A 7244-nucleotide genomic window follows, 5' to 3' on the forward strand; every position below is an offset into this window, starting at 1 on the left:
AGCACTTACTGATGAAGATCAAAGACTACAGCCTTCAGTATGGATTATGCCTCAACAAAAAGAAAACAAAAATCCTCACAACTGGACCAATAAGCAACATTATGATAAGCAGAAAAAATACGAAGTTGTCAAGGATTTCATTTTACTTGGATCCACAATCAAAGCCAACGGAAGCAGCAGTCAAGAAAGCAAACAACGTATTGCACTGAGCAAATCTGCTGCGAAAGACTTCTTTAAAGTATTAAAAAATGGGTGGCTTTAAAGAACAGAAAGTTATTTTCTCACAGTTTCGGAGGCTAGAAGTCCAAATCAGAACATCGGCTAGGGAAGGGTCCCTTCTTTTCAGTAGCCCCAGCCATTCCTTGGCATTCCTTGGTTGGTAGATGGTTCCTCGCATGGTCTCTTCCCCCGTGTGTCTATGTCTACTTTGCTCTTTTTATAAGAGACCACTCAAAAGGGATTAGGTTTAGGACTCATTCTACTCTGGTAGGACTTCATTAACATAACAAAAGAAAGCCCCAATTTCCAAACAGTATCATGTATACAAGTACATGGGTTAGGACTTCAACATAACTTTTGGGGGGGCACAATGCAATCTACAATGCTATATAATGTAGGAAATTAGTATATGATAAAGGCTGAATTTGAAATCAAGGTGAAAAGATGTATTAGACAATAAATGGTATTGGGATAATTGATAATTTGGGATGGGGAAAGAAAAATAAAACCTGTCCGGCTCTCCAAATCACTCCTAATCCAAAATAAATTATTTCAACTCAAAAATTTTAATGTTTACAAAATGAAACCATAAAAATGCAAGAGAAACATATAGGTAAATTTTTTAAAAAATAATACCAGAGAAGGGAAAGACTATCTAAGCAGGTCAGAATAAATACATACCATAAACAACAAAGGAAAATATTGATAGATTTAATTATAAAATAGTTTAAAACTTCTTGTGGGGCAAAAATATAAAAATGAAAAAACTAAGAAATATGTTTGCAACACAAGTTGAAAAGGATAATTTCCTTAATATACAAATAGCTGTTACATATCAATAAAAAGATAACCAGCCCAACAGAAAAATGTGCAAAGTATATAAACAAAAGTATATAAACACCAGTTCAAAGAAAAACAAATAGCCAAAATACTCAGCAAAATATTTTTTTAATTTCTCAAAATCACTCATAATTAAAGAACTACAAAGTCAAATAAGGTATCACTTAAAGACACAAGGTTAACAAATATTTAAGTTTGATAATATCCAATCTTGGTATGCGTATGAGGAAGAAGAACTTTGGGTAATTTAGCCAAATCTAACAAATTTAAAGTGGTATGTGTTACTTAGTCGCTTTTTAAAGATAAAATTAGACTCTTTGAAGATATCAATCAATTCACAATTTAAATTACTTTATTCAATTATTTTTAGTTTTTTTAAATCTCCTTAACTGATATCCAACCCACCGGGATCAAAGGAAAAAGTGAGCTGTTAAGCACTGTGCTTGAAGCTTTATGTCTATATACTGATTTATTGCTATCATCAACCCTCAGGTAACAAAAGGTAGGGAGAGAGGAAAGGAAATAGGGAGGTTTATATACTTTGTGCATACTTTGACGAATATGTAATTTTTTCTACCTGTAGGGGAAAATCCTAAGCTAGGGGCATAGTGAACTAAATGTAAAGGTCCTTTAAATAAAAATGTCCATACCTTTTATGAACATGCTGTGCTGCCTTCACACATGAGAAAAATGTGTGCTGATGCATCCTTGAATGTGGCCACCATTCAGATGTTCAGGACAGCGAGAGGTTTACTAAAGGCCAGTATAAAACTGAAATGAAGTCCGCTTCTATGGAATCAGTAACAGCATTTCTACTGGCAGAACCAGAGGAAAGTCGATTTTCTGGGTTTTGTTTTGGTTTGGTTTTTTGGTGTTTGGTTGGTTGGTTGGATACTTCTCTTATGCACAAATATACAAGTCAAAGTTATCTATGTGTGTAGCATTTTAATAAATGAATATAAACTATAATAATCTCCTGGGTTTTTTAATCCACCATATGGAAACCACCTAGTGAAACTGGTAGACAGCTCTTGTTCATCCCATTTTACAGAGGAGACTGAAAAATGACTTGATAAGTGGCTTACTTAAGACCACACTCCTCATTAGAAGTAGAATCGGAGCCAGAATCCAGGTCCCCTAACTCGCAACCCGGGCCCTTTCTTTGAATTGGGAGGCATTTGTCTCATCTTGATAATGTGAAAACGTATCAGAATTTGGAGGGAGTTAACAATTACTCTCCCATATACTGAGCAGTTATACCAGCACTGCCCGTTCACCATCTTGTTACTATACCACCACCATAACCTCTGCTCACCTCGATTCTGCTGACTCTGAATCCTGCATCCCCACATGAAATGTTTTTTTCTGCTTCATAAAGTCTCATAACCAAGCAGTCGCAGCCTACTACCTACTCACCTTCGCCATCTACAAAGTGGCCCTGATCACTCACCCCTTGCAGTCCTTGTATATCCATCCCATCCCACCTCCAGTTTGCTTTCAGGCTTCTCTCTCCTTACATGCCCAGTCCTACAAACAGCTTCAAACTCCTCAACCAACCTCCACTTTTTAATGACCCAGACCAGTGCTGTCCAACAGAAATATAATGCAAGTCAAATGCCAGCCACATATGTAATTTTAAATTTGCTAGTAGCCACGTTTAAAAAGGTTTAAAAAAACTGGAGAAACTATTTTTAATAATATATTTCATTTAACCCAAACCCAACCCACTGCTGTCAAGTCGATTCTGGCTCATAGTAATCCTATACGACAGAGCAGAACTGCCCCATAGGGTTTCCAAGACTGTAATCTTTATGGAAGCAGACTGCCACTACTCTCCTGCTGAGTGGCTGGTGGGTTCAAGCCTCCGATCTTTTGGTTAGCAAATGAGCGTTTTAACCACTGCGCCACTAGGGCTCCTTATTTAACCCAGTATATCCAAAATTTTATTTCAAACATAATCAATATAAAAATTATTAATGAGATATTTTTCATATTAAATCTTCAAAATTTGGTGTGTATTTTATACTTACGGTACATCTCAATTCAGAATAGCCATCTTTCAAGGGCTGAATAGCTACACGTGGCTGCAGCTATTAGTTGCCATCGAGTCAATTCTGACTTATGGTGACCCCACGTGTGCACAGTAGAACTGCGCCATACGGTATTCAAGGCTGTGACATTTCGGAAGCAGATGGCTAGCGCTGTACTCAGAGGCATCTCTGGGTGGGTTTGAACCACAACCTTTTGGCTAGTAGTCAAGCGCTTAAGCGTTTCCAACACCCAGGGAGTCAGCACAGACCTAGATGCTCACTTCAGTGAAAATGATCTCAGACTTTCATAATGATTGATTACTGCTGGATGGGGGTATGGGAGGAATTACGGGTGATTTTTTTTAAAATAACTCTTGCTAATCAGTATTTTTTCTTATTCTACAACAACTGTAAATTGTGAGGTTCTTATATTAAAAGTTGTTATTTTAAATATCTTTGCTATGTCTTCACATTCATGCTCTAATACAAGTTATGTTTTTAAGAATGGCACATGTACTATCAGCATCTGTCTTGACTCCAACATACCTATCCATCTACCCATACCTAGCTCCCACCTACTCCACTGTCTCAAAATATTCTCCCTGTTCCTGTGTTCTATTCACCTTCTCCCTCTGTGGATCGTGAGCTGTGAAGGCACAGACCACCCGAAAGAAATATTTTTCATACCTTCACCACCTCTGCACAAACACTAACCCAAGCACAAATTTTAGTTCAGCTTTAGTAGCTCTGGGGAGCCCTGACAGCATAGTGGTTAAGAGCTTGGCTGCTAACCAAAACATCAGCAGTCTGAATCCACCAGCCACTCCTCAGAAACCCCATGGGGCAGTTCTATTCTGTCCTACAGGGTTGCCATGAGTCTAAATCAACTCAATGGTTTGGTTTTTAACAAGTTTTAGTAGCTCTGGGGTCACTGGAACATGCCTCAGAGAAGAATTCAAATTCAAATTACAGAAGAATCCCGTCTTCGGTGCTGCTTCAAAGTTATTTTAAAATTAGGCTTGTTATTTACTTTTACTTAAACTCAGATACATTAAAAAAGCTATCACATGCCCTTTTGGAGCCCTGGTTGCTCTGCAGTTCGAAACCTCCAGCTGCTTCTTGGAAATCCTATGAGGGCAATTCTAACCTGTCCTATAGGGTCGCTATGAGTCAGAAGCAACTTGATAGCAATGAGTATATGTCCCTTTCTGGTTTACTGAAAAAGTAACTGTCCTAATAGTTTTGCACAAGTACAAGCAACTTTTTTTGTTTTTAATCAAAGAATTCAATCCTTGCCTCAAAGATTTTGGCTAAAATTATGGGTTTTTGTCTTAAATACAGAAGCAGTCTAGTCACCATGTCCCTGAGTGGCACAAACACTTATACACTGGACTACTAACCAAAAGGTTGGCAGCTCGAACCCACCCTGAGGCACCTCGGAAGAAAACCGTGGTGATCTACTTGCGAAAAACCAGCCATTAAAAACTCCATGGGGCACAGTTCTGTACATGGGGCTGTCACCAGCTGAAATCGACTCGATGACTACAGGTTTCCAGTCACTAGAGAATGTGAACAATCAGGTGGCCAAAACTTAAGCAGTTAAATGGGCTAGAATTAGAAAACTAAGGCGTAGTCACTGATTTTAACTACCAATAGATTTTTTAATTCATGTTAGTTTGGTTCCATGTTGCTCAAAGTGTATGCCATCCTAATAATGACAGGTTTGCCTTTCCCCCTCAAGCTTTGAAAGATGGCATGTAGAACACTGAACTGGATTTCAGTCCTCACTGCCAGTTGCCAGCCAGCTGATCTATGACCTTGGGTGGTCCATTCACCTCACTGGCTTCAGCCTCCCGGGCTGTAAAAACAAGGATGCCAGCAACGCTCTCTCGGGCTGCTTCCAGCTCTGTCACTCCTGACCTTTGCGTTAATCTTCCTTGATTCCATTATCCCCAAAGCACTCGTTTCCTCATGTATCCTCCCTTTCCTAAATGAGAAGATGGCTGGCAGCACAGCAGTGAAAAGGAAAAGAAAATCTGTTAAAAAAAAAAAAAATCCCTAAATGAATCACCTTTCAAGAATTTGCCTTCTCTGGTGCCTGGGTGCTTGCTCATCGTGCTAATTCAGTTCTTCGAATGAAACTGGCTCTGAAAACCTGGTATTTGGTATGTGTACTCTTTTTGAATATTTACACTATACACTCATCTCTTTTAAGAGCCACTTGTAGGTACAAAACAATACTGAAATTATGCATCAAACAGATTACATCAGTCACATCAACTTTGGTTGAGCCTGGAGAAAATTAGATCAAAACCCCAGAGGTCTCTGCATCAGCTTTTGATAAGTTAGAGAAAATAAGTACAGCTCCTGAACTTTCCAGTTAACAGCCCCAGGATCCTGCAGCACCCTAAAATCTAGCCTGCTACAAGAATTACTCCCTACCCCTTAGTGCTGGTGGTAGGAACGCCCAGGACAGCCTTCTCTCCTGCTGATCCCCTCACCAAGGCTTAAGTCAGAGGACAGCTGATGTTGGTTGTAGTCTGTGCTGCTTCCTCCTTGCCTGATTTTTCATGCTGCCATTTTGAATTAACGTAGGTTTCCTCTGCAACTGATGCGTCTTCTAGCCAGGCCTGGAACACAGTAGCTCCCCGCCCCCCCCAAACACACACACAACCACCACGATCACCACTACCACCACCAGCCGAAAGCTGGACACAAGACTGCAAGCCAGAATTAAAGAGAAAATCCCGAAAGGCCATATTGTTTAACAGAACCCTACCAAGCGAGCTTTGAGTCAGGGCAAATGACATCTCCACGCACATGAGTTAATGGACATATTTATCCCTAAGCCCGAGCTCTTCACAATTCTCTAATGTTCAAGCGTCTCTCATGCTTCGCAGATCACACTCTCCTCAGATCTCATAAATGATGTCGCTGATTTCTCACAGGTGATGTAGCCAAATAACTGGCGCCCCGACAGCCCAGCGAACTGCGCCCGGCAAAGAGAAACTGAGGTGGGCAGGCATTTCAGAAAGATACGAATGCCTTTTACCTACAAGTGCCCCGGCGCCATCGCGTTCACAAACCCTGACCCCGCGAAGAACCGCCCCAGGTGCGGTACGCAGGAAGATGGGTCAAGACCCGCAGCCCGTAAGACCCGAGCAACAGCCCCTGCGTTCGTCCAGAAGAGAAGGGCAGGCCCGGGGCCCCATTCGGCGGTCGCGGACGGGGTGAACGCCCGGCGCCCGGCCGGGCCAAGAGCAGCCATGTTCGCGGCGAGCGACCGGGGCAGGTGCGTTACCTCCGGGGAGGGTGCCAGGCCGGCTCCCTCACTGCGCTGCGCCGGAGCGAGCCCTGAACCGCGGGAGCAGGCGAGGTGCAGAGCGGCCCGAGGGATGGCGGGTGGCAAGCGCCCAGGCACACGCCCCAGCCAGGCAGCAACTTGGCTGCCAGGAAAAGCAAACCCAGGAAAAGCAGCTTGGGGTGTTCTAAGAGTTGTAGGGAATAAGGTTGGGGTTTGGAGGGCGGGGGCCAGGTTCGAACCTTGCTGCAGTGCCCGCGCCCCAGGTGGGGCGACCCTCTCCGGTGCTCGCGGTGCCAACCCCCCGATCACCCCACCCCAGCATCCCGAGGCCGCCTCTCCCCAGAGCCCCCGGAGGCCCCAGTCCGCCCGAGCCGGCACCCGCAGGGATTCGGCCCCGGGGAGTGCTACCCGCGGGGTCGGAGGGAAAGCAGGGGGCGACTAGGAATGGGGGACGGCCATGGAGGAAAGAGGTGCAAACCCGCCAGGGCAGCGGCGGCTGCAAACGCCCTGCACTCCAGAGTCGGGGCCCGCGTCTCACCTGCCGGGTGGCGGGCTCCAGGCTCGGCTCTGCGGTGCGGATGCTGCGGGTGCTGCCGCCGCCGCGGGTGCTGCCGCCGCCGCGATCACTGCGCCCGCATCAGAAGCTGCAGCTGCAGTGGCGGAGGCGGCCGTCGGCACTTCCCCCACCCCAGACACCCCGCGCCCGCGCCCCGCCGCCCCGCGCTAACAGCTGGCCCGGCTCACGTGACCGCCGGCCCACCCCCTTCCCTCCTCCCCAGCGCCGGCCCCCGGCAGCTCCCCACCCGCCGCGTCTGGGCCGAGGTGGGGCCGCAGCGCCACGCTCGGCCTGG

At 44.9% G+C, this 7244-nt stretch overlaps 1 protein-coding gene across 1 annotated transcript in view; it reads right to left on the reverse strand.

Annotated features, from left to right (window-relative positions):
* The window catches only part of SCRN1 (secernin 1), a 68643-nt gene extending 61617 nt beyond the window's left edge, over nucleotides 1-7026 (reverse strand). Inside the window, exon 1 of the mRNA XM_023732363.1 lies at nucleotides 6932-7026. The gene's annotated coding sequence lies outside the window, so the exon portion shown is untranslated. The remainder of the gene's footprint in view (nucleotides 1-6931) is intronic.
* Between the last annotated feature and the right edge of the window lie 218 nt (nucleotides 7027-7244).

Source organism: Trichechus manatus, unplaced genomic scaffold (assembly GCF_000243295.1).
Source record: "Trichechus manatus latirostris isolate Lorelei unplaced genomic scaffold, TriManLat1.0 scaffold00050, whole genome shotgun sequence".
NCBI classification, from domain to species: domain Eukaryota; kingdom Metazoa; phylum Chordata; class Mammalia; order Sirenia; family Trichechidae; genus Trichechus; species Trichechus manatus.